Raw genomic sequence first — 13,984 nt, forward strand, 5'->3', positions numbered from 1 at the left:
TATGGAACTTTAAAACCCTAATTTTTTTTTTTTTTTTTTTTTTTTTTTTTTTTTTTTTTTTTGAGACAAAGTCTCATTTTGTCACCTAGGCTAAAGTGCAATTGGCACGATCTCAGCTCACTGCAACCTCTGCCTCTCAGGTTCAAGCTTTCAAGCTATTCTCCTGCCTCAGCATCTCTAGTAGCTGGGACTACAGGCATGCACCGCCACACCCAGCTAATTTTTGTATTTTGAGTAGAGATAGGGTTTCACCATGTTGGTCAGGCTGGTCTCGAACTCCTGACCTCAAGTGGTCCACCTACCTGGCCTCCCAAAGTGCTGGGATTACAGGTATGAGCCATCATGCCTGGCCTTTTATTTTTTCTTCTATGCTAATCTTGTTACCCAAATTATATTGTAAACTCCTTGAAGACAAAGGCTATTACACTTATATATTCTGAACACTGTTCATATATGCTGACCACATGGTGTGTGTTTCCAAATATATATTGACCAATTAATAAGATAGTAAATTCTTACCTCTGGGTGTGTGAGGCAAGCAAGGGAGTATAAAAAGTGCTGGATATACCGAATCAACTAGGAATGAAAGGCATGGCTATGTGAAAAAGGCTGGCACAAAGACAAAGTTCTATTGGTACTTTTTTTTTTTTAATTTAACAGTGATAATGATATAATGGCTATATGATTTAATTGGCAGGTAGGAGCCAGAAAAAGACCTCACTAACTCACACTAATGAGAGGTAGGCCCATTGCTAAGAGCGACCTCAGTCGCTATTAGTAATTGATTTTCTATTTTTAAAATATGTGCTCGGCTCACTCCAGCCAACATACACACAAGTTGACTGCAACACAGAATACACTTTGTTCTTTCATTTTGTCAAGTGTAGTTGCATTTTAATTATTTATGATAATACTTAATAGTATATTAGTAAGTGTCCTGTAGTGTGGCATGTAAAAGTAATGAAGTCTTAGTAATATAAGAACACGATAGAGCTCTCAGCTATTAAATCTTTGCTGAGAAGTGAAGTGAGACTGCAGGGTTCTTTGTGAGAACTGGGGGTTTGCAGATTAGGGAAGTGAAAATTAGCAGAGTTTTTCTGAATTACATTTTAAAGTACATGGTGATATTTTAAAACGCATTGAATATGACTAATATGTTTGAATATGACAAATATGTTAAGATACATGTTTCTTTTATGTGGGCTGCTTCGTAGATATTAAGACTTCTTAAGAAACAGGCCTTAGCTGGTTTTCCACTTGATGGCATTCTTTTATATACTTTATTTTTATTTCTGACTCCCACAAAACACATTCTATCTCCATATTATTAAGAATAATTTGAGCATGTGAAGGTTTTTTAAATTTCAAATTAATCACTCTTATGGTTATGGATGGAATTATAATCATTTCCTGAGGAAAAATAAGATTAATGTTTTAAAACTTATATAAGACTTGACTTCATATTTTTGCAATTGGTATATTTTACATAGTTTTTTTTTTTTCTTAAATATTCTGTTACATCCAACTTTCCAATTCTAAATTCCAGAAATAAATTTTACAAGATCCAGTTGAATAAATGTCTGCCAGAAGAACTCCACCAAATTCTACCTCCCAACTCTCCCACCCCTAAAAAGGACCCTCATTCCCTGCTACAGGGACTTTCTTCTTTTCTACCATTTTGGAAGTGTTTGCCGAGATCCTTTGGGTAATTGAAAATGTTTTCCAAACCTTTTCAGTCTTTCTTTGCAGGACCTGTCTTCTCCTTCTTTGAATAGCTCCTTCTTCACTTCCTTCCAATTTTCTCCTTAGCCCCCTGCTCTCTCACGACACATCCCTCATTCTCTTTAATACCCTTGTTGGCACCACGTTCTTATTCCAGTCAGTCCTATTCCCTCACATACTAACTTCATGGGTTGTTTTTTTTCCCTCACTTTTTACCATACTCATAGGAGACTGAAATAAGTATTTTGCCCTATTATTAAAATATTGAGAATATCTACTTTTTGAGGCTGTACATTTTAAGTGGTCAATTTTTATTATAGAGTTTCTATAGTTAAAGTTATTGATGAGAAAATAGAAATTAAATGCTCATATTGAGAATAATCATGGAAAAACTAGTGTATTGAATTATTGTAAAAATAAAAATCTAAAGAGAATGAAGGTCTTGTCTCTACTTTAAGAATGAATAGCTAAGTGAAGTTTGCAAATAAAAATCAAAATTATTAGCCTGGCTGAATATTTTGGCAACCCATCTTCTATTGGGTGTTTTTGTTTATAAAATGAAGAACATATATATGAGTGTGTGTGGGTGTGGGTGTGTATGTATATGTAATATGTACATGTAAATATAAGCACATATTTGACCACTCCTAGAGATTAATATTTATATTCACCTTATACAAATAGCTGATAATTACTTACCTGGAAACTTGGTTGTAATCGTCAATGGTAACTCTCATAAACACAGAAAAGCTATGCAAGGCATGGTGTCCAAAGAACTTGACTAGTACAAATTAGAAAATATTATGTACCAGGTTTTCCAAGAGGAAGTCTCAGGGCCCCAGGTCAATGAGCAACACATGTGCAAGCAGAATCCAAGCAAGTTATACTTGAGAGATTTCTCTGAGAGGTTTGACCATGGTTGGAGTACCTCCATCATGTTATCACCAACTGGTGGCAGATGCTCTGTCCCAGAAAGAGACACTGGCAAGAACAAAATGGAACAGATTTCAGATTTAGGGCTAGGATCTCTCAGAATAGGGATTTCAAGACAGTGGGCAAACACAAAGAACTCAGTCTAGGAACTCGGGCACATGAGGAAAAGCAGTAACTCAGTAGCTCAATGGTCATTATAAGGGCAATGGGTCTTGGTCTGAAGAGTAGCTCCCAAACCTTGGAGAACAATGGTTAGGGCAGGAGTGATCCTATTTCAGTGCACTGGGGCTATAAGAGAAATACACATTGCCTGATCTGAATACAGGCTATTTGGGAACCATGGTGAGTGTCACCCCTCAGGAGAAGTAATTAAGAAACACAGCTGGGTAATACAGAAGTAGGCGCTGACAAGCAGTAATTTCCAAAGTGAAATATCGATGTCTATATATGTATCCATTTATGTACACAAATAAATATGCATTTATGAATAAGTATGCACATATAGCAACACAACACAGCTACTCTTCATCTTGCATCAGAGAAATTTGTTTTGTAGCATAAACGGTCTAAGTTAATGTGTAGAGGTACCACTCCTCTATTTACTCCAAATGCATCCAAGAACGTGGAAAATTTGACATGTTTCACATTCTAGTGTTTTTCACTTTCAAAGCACACTAGATACACGCTATGGAACAAAAGAGAGGAAAAGCTTTTCTGAGGATTTCTGTTTCTACTAATGATTTACTAAGATAACTTGATGTCTATCCCAGATATGAAATACCTAGAAGTTAAAAAATATTATAGTACCATACATCTTTTTAAATGCATGGCATGGGCCAGAAAGTCAGAAAATAAACAAGTTTTTTTAAAAGTCAGAGCATGAGCCGGGCGCGGTGGCTCAAGCCTGTAATCCCAGCACTTTGGGAGGCTGAGACGGGCGGATCACGAGGTCAGGAGATCGAGACCATCCTGGCTAACACGGTGAAACCCCGTCTCTACTAAAAAATACAAAAAACTAGCCAGGCGAAGTGGCGGGCGCCTGTAGTCCCAGCTACTCGGGAGGCTGAGGCAGGAGAATGGCTAAACCCAGGAGGCGGAGCTTGCAGTGAGCTGAGATCCGGCCACTGCACTCCAGCCTGGGTGACAGAGCGAGACTCCGTCTCAAAAAAAAAAAAAAAAAAAAAAGTCAGAACATGAAAAACATGAAAGTCAGAAAAAAACCAAGTTTCAAAACTGAACAGGAAGCATTAGCAGTACAGTGGGCTGGAGCCGATGCTTTAGTGCTGGTGAGAAGCAGCCACCATTCTCAGCAGCCAAGGAATAAGAAGCAAGGCCTAAGGAGGGAGCCCCAAGGAGTGAGAGAGGCATGAATGATACCCTGTTTATAAGTCTGGAGCTGGACAGCATAAATTCAAAACCCTGCCCACTTGTATGGGAAAACAATAAGGGTGGTTTAAAAAAAAAAAGCTCTAAGAGGAAGGGGGAACTACATATTTAAGAGTTTATAACCTCTTGCTTCCCTTTAGGCCAATGTGCTTTCAAAATTATACTATCAATGTAATCTAGGATCCCTTTAAACATGGATACTTACATGTCTTCATCCCAAACTGGAATGCTTTGTAGAAGCAAACACAAAACATTTATGAAGGGATAAATCCTCAACAGGATGAATATGATTCTCACAGATAAATCTCTACTCAAAATGAGCTAATAATTCAGAATTTACAGAACACACTAGAAAACAATTCTCTGTAAACAAGAGTCATCATACACAGGAAATGGGATTATGCACATTCTGCCCTCACATAAGAAGTTTAGATACTGTAAAATAATTATGTTTAAAAGTATTAAATACCTTTAAAGGCAATGAGAGAATGATTTTTAAAGGTAGTATAAAAAGACTGTCAGCTATTGAAAGAGAGAAAATAAAAATTTTAAATACCATTGGAAATATAAAAGTAACAATCTTTTTTTTTTTTTTGAGATGGAGTCTCTCTCTGTCACCCAGGTTGGAGTCCAGCAGTGCAATCTCAGTTCACTACAAGCTCTGCCTCCCGGGTTCATGCCATTCTCCTGCCTCAGCCTCCTGAGCAGCTGGGACTACAGGCACACGCCACCAGGCCCGACTAATTTTTTGTATTTTTAGTAGAGATGGCATTTCACTGTGTTAGCCAGGATGGTCTCCATCTCCTGACCTCGTGATTCACCCACCTCGGCCTCCCAAAGTGCTGGGATTACAGGCGTGAGCCACCGCACAAGGTCAACAATCTTTTTAAAGTACATATTAAATCTAGCTAAAGATAGAATTAGGAAACAGGAAGATGGCTCTCTAAAAATTATCCCTATAATGTAGTATAGAATGATAAACAAAAGGATAATATGTAAGAGAACTATTTCAAAGGGTTCCAGAAGAAGAGAACAGAGAAAATGGAGAAGACACAATTAAAATGACAATTGAGAAATTGTTCCCAAACTGATATGAACACAAATTATCAGATTCAAAAAGTAAAAGTAGCCTCAACATGATAAGTACAATGGAATCCACACCTAGACATATAATAATTAAACTTCAGAACACCAACATAAAAAGATGTTTCTTTAAAGTGCCAAAAAGAAGGAAAAATCACTTGTAAGAATAATATTATATTGACTGCAGACAGCAGAATTATCATAGCAACAACAAAAGTCAAGAGAGTGGAATAGTACCTTCAGTAAGTTGAAGGCACATAGCTGTCAACTAGAATTATAAGCTGTTTTAATCACCCCATAGCAATGAATGAACTCCCCATGCAAAACTTGTTTCAGATACCATGACTGATGGTAGCACACACACATACCAAGAAAGTATGAAAATTTTTATTAATCATGGATTGAAGGTTCCTGGGCAGAATAGATTCCCAAGCAGGTCTGCAGGTCTGAAAATTGTTGGGAGAGCTGGGAATGGAAACTGTCTTGGGTTTATGATGGTTAGGTAGTTAGAGGTGAAAGTGAAGTTTCCCTTCATGATCCAGGGTTTGCGTGGTTTAATCTTTCTGCCGCCAACAAAGGAGGGTACCTAAGAAACCAGGTAAAAGTATATTGCATTCCTTCAAAAATGAAGGCAAATTGCAACTTGAGAGACTTTTGAAATAGGCTCGGAACAGATGTAGACAAATATATGACTGAAAAGTACATATGAGTTGCTGATTGTTTGGTGTTTATCTTCTCATGGAGAAAGGAAGGCTGTGTGCATACAAGTGACTTCTGCTTCTTGTTTCAAGTCCTAGAATTGTATGACTACCTTAGCTTCATCTGGGCCTAGTGTCTCATTCTGTTGGTCCTGTTCTTTGACTATACAGGCTGTTCACCTCAGGTACAGGTACACATCTATTGCTCTACTGCTTCCTCCAAAACAAAATGCGCTTGGTATTAAGTTCACAGAGCCTGAGACTTTTGTCCAGATTTTGCTGATTTCTCCAATTTCTGTCAAGTAGTAAAGTCTTTGCCCTTAGACTAAGCCAGCTCTGTCCACTAGAGATATGATATGAGCCATGTGTGTCATTTAAAATTTTCTGGTAGCTCCATTTAAAAATAAATTAACACAGCCAGGTGAAATTAATAATACTTTGCATTTACTCCAACATATCCAAAATAATATGAAATGTTATTAAGATATTTTGCATTCATATTTTCTTTCTAAGTCTTCAAAATTTAGGATGTACTTTACACTTACAGAATATCTCAGTTAAGCATTCATCAAAAGTGCTTGATCTGTGTTTAAGTTTTATAATATTCACAGTTGAAAAATTAGATTCACATACCTAAGTTATTTCAAATGTACAAAAACAGTTTCCAAAAACTGAATTGAGGGTCAATTTTAAAATTTAAATTTAAAGTAATTTCGGTTACATTAAAAAGTTAGTTTCTCAATCTCCCTAGCCACATTTTAAGTGCTCGGTAGCTACAAGTGGGCTAGCAGCTACTGCAGTGGACAGCACAGACCATGGTGATCCGCAGGCCCTCTTCTCAAAGCCTCCTCTCTGCTTGCATGTTACATCCTGAGCTAGAAAGATGGGACTGCACCTCACTTCCTGAAAATAACACTCAGACATCTTAAACTGGCATTCAAAACTCTTAGTAACATCTTGAAGGCATTGAAACAGCCAAGGATCTACAACTTCCTAATTAAACTAGCTAAAATTAATTTTTCCTTATTTTGTTATCCCAAAGAACTTCTTCTTACCTCTGTTTTAGCCTTTATTCCAATAGGCTCATATGATTTTTTACTGTATCCTTGGCAAGTCATTATGTCATAATCCTAAAGAACATGATTCCTGAGTTTAGAAAATCCAGGTTTGATCCCCTGAATGCCCATCTATTGGCTTGGGCAGTTATGTTTTCTGAGCCTAACATTCCTTATTTACAAAGTGGGAGTAATAATAAGTACTTAATAATATGATGTAGTGAGGATTAAAAGGGATATAGCCTATAAAGTGCTTTACTTTGTGTCAGAGTTTGTCACCAAAAAAATTACAAAAATAATGTTAGCAAATATTATTGATCTGTTTCTCACTAAAATGTAAGTCTTTAAAGGTGAGGGTCACTGATCTGCTTGCTAAACGGATATGAGATAGCACTGTGCTGTACATATGGCCGCATACACAGCTCAACCAGTGGTTGAGTTTAAATTCAAACTGAGTACTACCACTGACTGGATGCAGACTTCACTCTGCTTCACATGCCTTCCTTATCTCCATTTTTATATTTCATCCAGTTGCTTTGCCTCTTTGTCTTCTTGGTCTCAATAGTCACTAAAGTTTCAAGCGACCATTGAGAAAAATAAAATTTAAAAAAATGCTTTTTCGTAAGGCAAAACAGTCATGGAATATAAAGGAAATTTAATTTTAGAACTGCATTAGAATGAAGTTGGTTACGTATAAATCCTTAACTCCCAGAAACGTATTCAGAGCGACAGGCTTCTCCGCCAGCTCCCTGGGACTGGGCTACAGTGGAGTTGTGTCATAGTGCAAACGTAGTGAACTGCTGAAATCTCTTGGGTCAGTGTAGCAATCCTGTCTATGGTGGTAGTCCTCCCATGGCACGGCAAAGGTACCAGAAGTCCTACCTGCATGCTGATTCTTTGAATAGAAAATATCATCCTCCATCAGAGTGGCTGCCATTAACTGATGAAATCAATGAAGCCAGCAGCACTACCCGCTGAAAACTGACCTAGCAGAGGAAGGGATGGCAGGGTAGAACTGATGAAATGAAAAGATAGTGGAGCGGGTTTTCTTCTTGCTCTGTTTTTAGAAACGTAAGTTCCATCAGTGTGTTCTTTCACACTGCTTTGAAGAACTCTTTCCCCGGCGACTCCCCCCTGCTTGGCCTCATTCCTTAAACTCACTAAGTTATTACAGTTAATACCGTGGTTAATGGTTTCTGGAAAGATGATATCTATCAGCATCTGAGTGTACACATTTTGGCCTAAACACTGAGAAATCGCAGGTATGTAATACAAAGCCTGGGTGTGCCTGCCTGTAGAAAGTAGCTCATTAGGATTAATCTTTTACGGAGTGACTAATGCAAAGGGAACGAGGCTTTTTCCTTCCCAACTCGGCAGAGGTTTTGTCCAAACTTTCAAACAGGTTTCTTTGGAATGCAGCTGGTCACTATTGAAGACTTTGCTCAAACATATGGAACTTTAAAACCCTAATTTTTTTTTTTTTTAACTTTTGTATACTGTAGCAATTCGCTGAAAATCAAATGGCAGAACCTAAACAGAAGACTGGCTGCCAAAACGCATGCCCGGTTCGGGAAAAGTGTGTGGGGAACCATCCAGCACACTCGAGAGCTTCGAGTACAGCCTGGTAGAACTCTCTATTACCTTCTGTTCTGATTCCCGAGCTCTGCCAAACTTTTGTTTGAAAAAGCATCTTTATGCAGCAGTACATTTGTTACGCTGTATCTGAGAATACTTTCCACCTTGGCTCCTGCTTTTAACTTCAGTAAAATGACTTCCTTTCTTGCTACAGAGACCAAAAGGACACAAGGTACAAGGTAGAGCTTCTTAGTGGAGATTTTTTTTTTTCCTGCCAAAATTAGTGTAAGACAATAAGTTGTCTGTAAGTGTCCGGTAGTCAGACAAAGGAGTCAAGTTCTTTGTCAGGGTATTGTAACTGCTAGTCCTCACAAAAAAAAAAAAAAAAAAGTGTGTGTGGTGGGGGTAGTTGCAGCTTTATCAATAAAAGCATACACAAAGAAATGTTCACTATAATTTATGGCATTTCATCATGTTGAACTGCATTTCAAGTAATTCACCCTGGCAGTTTTACTCTCAAAATGGAAATCTTAGTGTTTTCCTTGCCTTCATCAAATAAAGAGTTCGTGTTCAACTGTAGTCCGTATACTTCATAATTTGTCTGGCTGGGCAAGGTTATTAGCAATTTAAGAAATAAACCCATTTGGATTTTCAGTTAACAGAAATAGGAGATTGCTATGATGATCTCTTAAAAATTACAATCTAACACACAAAAGTGAGATTTAAGTAACAAGATTTTCTATACACCAATAACACCAGGGAAATTCAAACTCAAACTCCCTCGTTTAATTTCCAGGGATTAAGGGGTTGGTATTGAAGTCAATGAAAGATACATTTTACAAAACTGTTAATTCAATTCAGAAAAGCAGACCAAAGGAACACTATCTTTAGAGTTTCTTTGGTTGAAATGTAACTTCATCAACTGGGTGGAAGATATTTCTAAGATTCTCTAAACTGGTCAGAACAAAGTAGAGGACAGTGGTCCCAGCCAGAGGATCCTGAGGGTCTCCTTTGATAAACTGTTAGATTTGCAATAGCATTTAGAGATTATTTAGCCCAACCCTATAGCTTGGTAAATGAGGAAATTCAAGCTTAGAAAGTAAATGACTTAGCTAACATCACTTAACTGGTCGGTATAGACATTCACTCACTTGCCTTTCAGATAGAGATCTTTTTAACTCCCTCATCAAATTCTTTCAGGAATTACTGATTTTCTTAGTTGGTATCTTTTGATTTTATATTTTATCATGGAGACGATATTAATTCCAGGATAGAATACTGATATAAGGAATTTTCAAAATTGTTACTTATTATTTTCTAATTTTCATTTAGCCTCTTGCAACATTGCAAAGAAAGCTGATAACATTTTACCTTTAGATTCACCTTTTCAGTTTACAAAACACTTAATGTCTAAGACTTGCCAATAATATAAGCTATTTACTATTTGACACATTTATAGATGAGGTATAGAACATTGGCAAGGTTAAATGACTTTGCTAAGGTCACACACGACATTAGGAAAGCCAGAACTTGAACCCAGCATTTTTTATTATTTACACCATATTAGTTGTGACTGTATAACTAAGGCAAAGAGATCACCTCATAAAGTTCTTACTGATGAGGGACTGAAGTGTTTATTTGCTATTTCACTGTAAGAAGCTTCACTTAATGGATAAAAGCATAAGATTTAGACTCAAACCAGAAATCCACCTCTACTTTATAGTAGTATGGGGACATTGGTTAAGTGATCTCTTTCAGTCTCAATTGTCTCATCTGCTTAATGGAGGTTTTTCTGGAACTATTAAATGGCTAATGCATTTGAGAAAAAGCATGGATTTCATTGTTTGACATAAAATAAACACTATATATTTTTAGTAACTGTTACTATGCTATTATTCTAAGCTATACTATCACAAGATGTAATACTCCTATTTCATCATAAATATGTAAATACATATATATGTTTTTATGTATAGATAGTTATGCTTACATAGGTTTCAGTATACACTGTTAGGAATTATTCTTCGTAACTTTCAGAACGCAAACTTCTTAAGGTCAAAGACGTGTTTTATCTTTGATATGGAATATTTTCAATGACAAGATATGTTCATCTTTATAGCCCCAAAACCTATCATGTTTTTGAAAGACAGTAAGCATTAATAAACAGTTATTATTGTTGAAATAGAGTTTGGTATTGACTCTGAAAATAATCCTTACTCTGGGTTGGTTGGCTGATTGGCTTGTTTATTTATTTAGCTCATGAGATGAGAGGGGTAGACATTTACTCTTCTCTCTAAACTCTTAGTTCCCTCATGGCTATCATTCGGTGAGTATCTTGTTTTGCTGTTGTTTCTGTGGTGTTTAGAGATCTATATGTAACTCCTGTATCATGGTCTTAGCTATTTCCTGGCAAGCTAATTATCTGATGAACAACCAAAGAAATGATCTACTCTAGTGGAAAAGAAAAAAAATTGACTGTGTTCAACTTACCGAGAAATAATACTCTACATACTATTGCACTTTTTGAGACTTAAAGAATTTGAATACACAATTTTATATGCATGCTAGCCTTAGCTGCCTCAAAAGATGCAGCATAACTGTTTAAAACACTTATTTTTTGTTTTGTTGTATACTAATTCATTTTAAATTAGGATGAATACAGACATATATATACACACACACACGTGTGTGTATATATATGTGTGTGTATATATGTGTATATATACATATATATGTGTGTATACACACACACATCCACACACAAATACGCACACACAATATATACACCTTCCCCCAAGCGCGCATGTGCGCAAGCACGTGCGCGCGCACACACACACACACACACACACAACTAGTTGACTGAGGAAGATAAAACTTGGGCCTGATTTACAGATGTTTCTGCACAACATTCAGGCACCATTCAAAAGTGGACAGCAACAGCAGTGTAGCCCCTTTCTGGACATCCTTGAAAGACGTAGTGAAGGAAATTTCTCCCAGTGAGCAGAACTTCAAACAGAGCACCTGGAGATACACTGGCAAAGAAAATAACCAAAGGTAAGAGTCTATACAGGTATATGGTCTGTGGCCAATGGTTTGGAAACAAAATGATTATAAAATTGGTAACAAAGAGATTTGGGAAAGAGGTATGTGGAAAAACCTTTTTGACGGCAAAGAGTGTAAAGATATCTGTGTCCCATATGAATGCTAATCAAAGGGTGACCTCACTAGAGGAAGATTTCGATAATCAAGTGGACAAGACAGTCCGTTCTCTGGATACCAGTCAGCTTCTTTCCCCGGCCAGTACTGTCATTACAGAATGGGCTCATGGGCAAAGTGGCCACGGTGGCAGGGATGGAGGTTATGAAAGTGCTCAGTAACATGGACTTTCACTCACCAAGACTGGACTGACTACAGCCACTGCTGAGTGCCCAATCTGCCAGAAAAGAAACCATTACCAAGTCCCTGATATAGCACCATTCCCAGCAGTGATCAGCCAACAATGTAGTGGTGGTATGACAGCATTGGATTGCGTTTATCATGGAAGAGGCAATGCTTTGTTATTACTAGAATGGACACTTACTCTGGGTATGGATTTTCCTTCCCTGCATACAGTGTTTCTGCCAAAACTACCATCAGTGGACATACAGAATGCCTTTTTTGCCATCACAGTATTCCACCTAGCATTGCTTCTGATTAAGAAATTTACTTCATGCAAATAAAGTGCAGTAATGGGTCTATGTTCATGAAATTCACTGGTCTTACTCTGTTCCTCAGCATCCTGAAGTAGTTGCTTCATAGAATATTGGAATGGCCTTTTGAAAATTCAGAGACAGCACCAACTACATGGCAATGCCTTCCAGGACTGAAGCATTTTCCTCCAGGAGGCTGCATGTGCTGTAAATCTGCATCTAGTATATGGTACTGCTTCTCTCATAGCCAGGATTCACAGGTCCAGGAATCAAGGGGTGAAAATAAGAAAATCAGGGGATGAAAATGACTCCACTCACTCTTACTTCTGGGGAACCACTGTCAGGGGTTTTGCTTTCCATCCCCATGAACTTGTGCATTGTTGGTCTAGAAGTCTTCATTCCAAAGTTAGGAGTGTTTCTATCAGAAGACATCACAATGATTCCATTGATCTGGAAGTTGAGGCTATTATCTGACCATTGTAAGCTCCTCATGTCTCTGAGTTCACAGGCAAAGAAGAGAGTTATTCTACTGGCTGATAATCAGTTCTAATCATCAAGGGGAAATTGAACTGATACTCCACAATGGAGGTTAGGGACACTATGTTTAGAATGCAGGAGGCCCTTAGGTTGGCATCTCCTAGTACTCTCATGTCCTGTGATTAAAGCCAATGGAAAACTATAACAAATCTGAGGGTGGCCCAGACTCTTCAGAAATGAAGGTTTGGATCACTACACCAGGTAAACAACCATGACCATCTGAGGTGCTGTTGATGGAAAAGGGAATACAGAGTGCCTAGTGGGAGAAGGCAGTTACAAATGTCAGCTACAAGTGTGTGACCAATTGAAGAAACAATGACTGTAAATGTTGTAAGTATTTCTTCCTTATTTTGTTATGAATATGTTTGTATGTGTACATAGGAGTGTGTGTGTATGTATTTGTGTGTGTGTATATATAAATGACATTTTGATTTCTTTTTTTCTTATCATATCATCTAATGTAAGATGTATTAATAATAGTTAACTTTATATCACAGAATTTAAGTTAACTGATATAAAAAACTTTGCATCCTCTTCTGGTGAAAAGGTTACTGTGTTTTCAGTTATATGAAAGATAATTGTTTCAGGTTAGGTAGAAATATATGACTTTTTTTTCGCTTGGAGATTAAATATGGTTTAGGAAAACGTGTATAAGTGTCAAGTTTTCAAGGGATAGACAGTAAGATTTTTGTTGTGTTAACCTGACACATTAAACTGTGATGTTGTTGCTTTGAAGGTATTTTGAGAAGTGATTAAAGTCCATAATCAGTTGCCTTTAAGGAAAGGAGATTATTTGAGGTAATCTAGGGGTGGGCCTGATTCAATCATTAAGAGGTCTTACCAGCACAGCTCTTTCCTGAAGAGTAAACTTCACCTATGGACAACTTCAGTCCACCTGTCCTGAGGACCCACGTGATGGATTTCAGACATACAATCATGTAAGCCAAGTCCCCACAGTCAATATCTTAATATGTATCTCATACAGGTTATTCTTCAGTGGTTAAACTCTGACTGACACAGAATATGTGTGTATTTATTTATTATTTGTAAATTGTCTTTCTACATTTTCCTGTTGGGAAGATTATATTGTCTTATTGATTTGTAAAGGCTCTTTGTATATTAAAGATATACATCAAATATGTTAAAAATATTTTTCTCGGCCGGGCACGGTGGCTCAAGCCTGTAATCCCAGCACTTTGGGAGGCGGAGGCGGGTGGATCACGAGGTCAGGAGATCGAGACCATCCTGGCTAACATGGTGAAACCCCGTCTCTACTAAAAATACAAAAAACTAGCCGGGCGTGGTG

This window comes from Mandrillus leucophaeus, unplaced genomic scaffold (genome assembly GCF_000951045.1).
Source record: "Mandrillus leucophaeus isolate KB7577 unplaced genomic scaffold, Mleu.le_1.0 Scaffold235, whole genome shotgun sequence".
NCBI lineage: Eukaryota > Metazoa > Chordata > Mammalia > Primates > Cercopithecidae > Mandrillus > Mandrillus leucophaeus.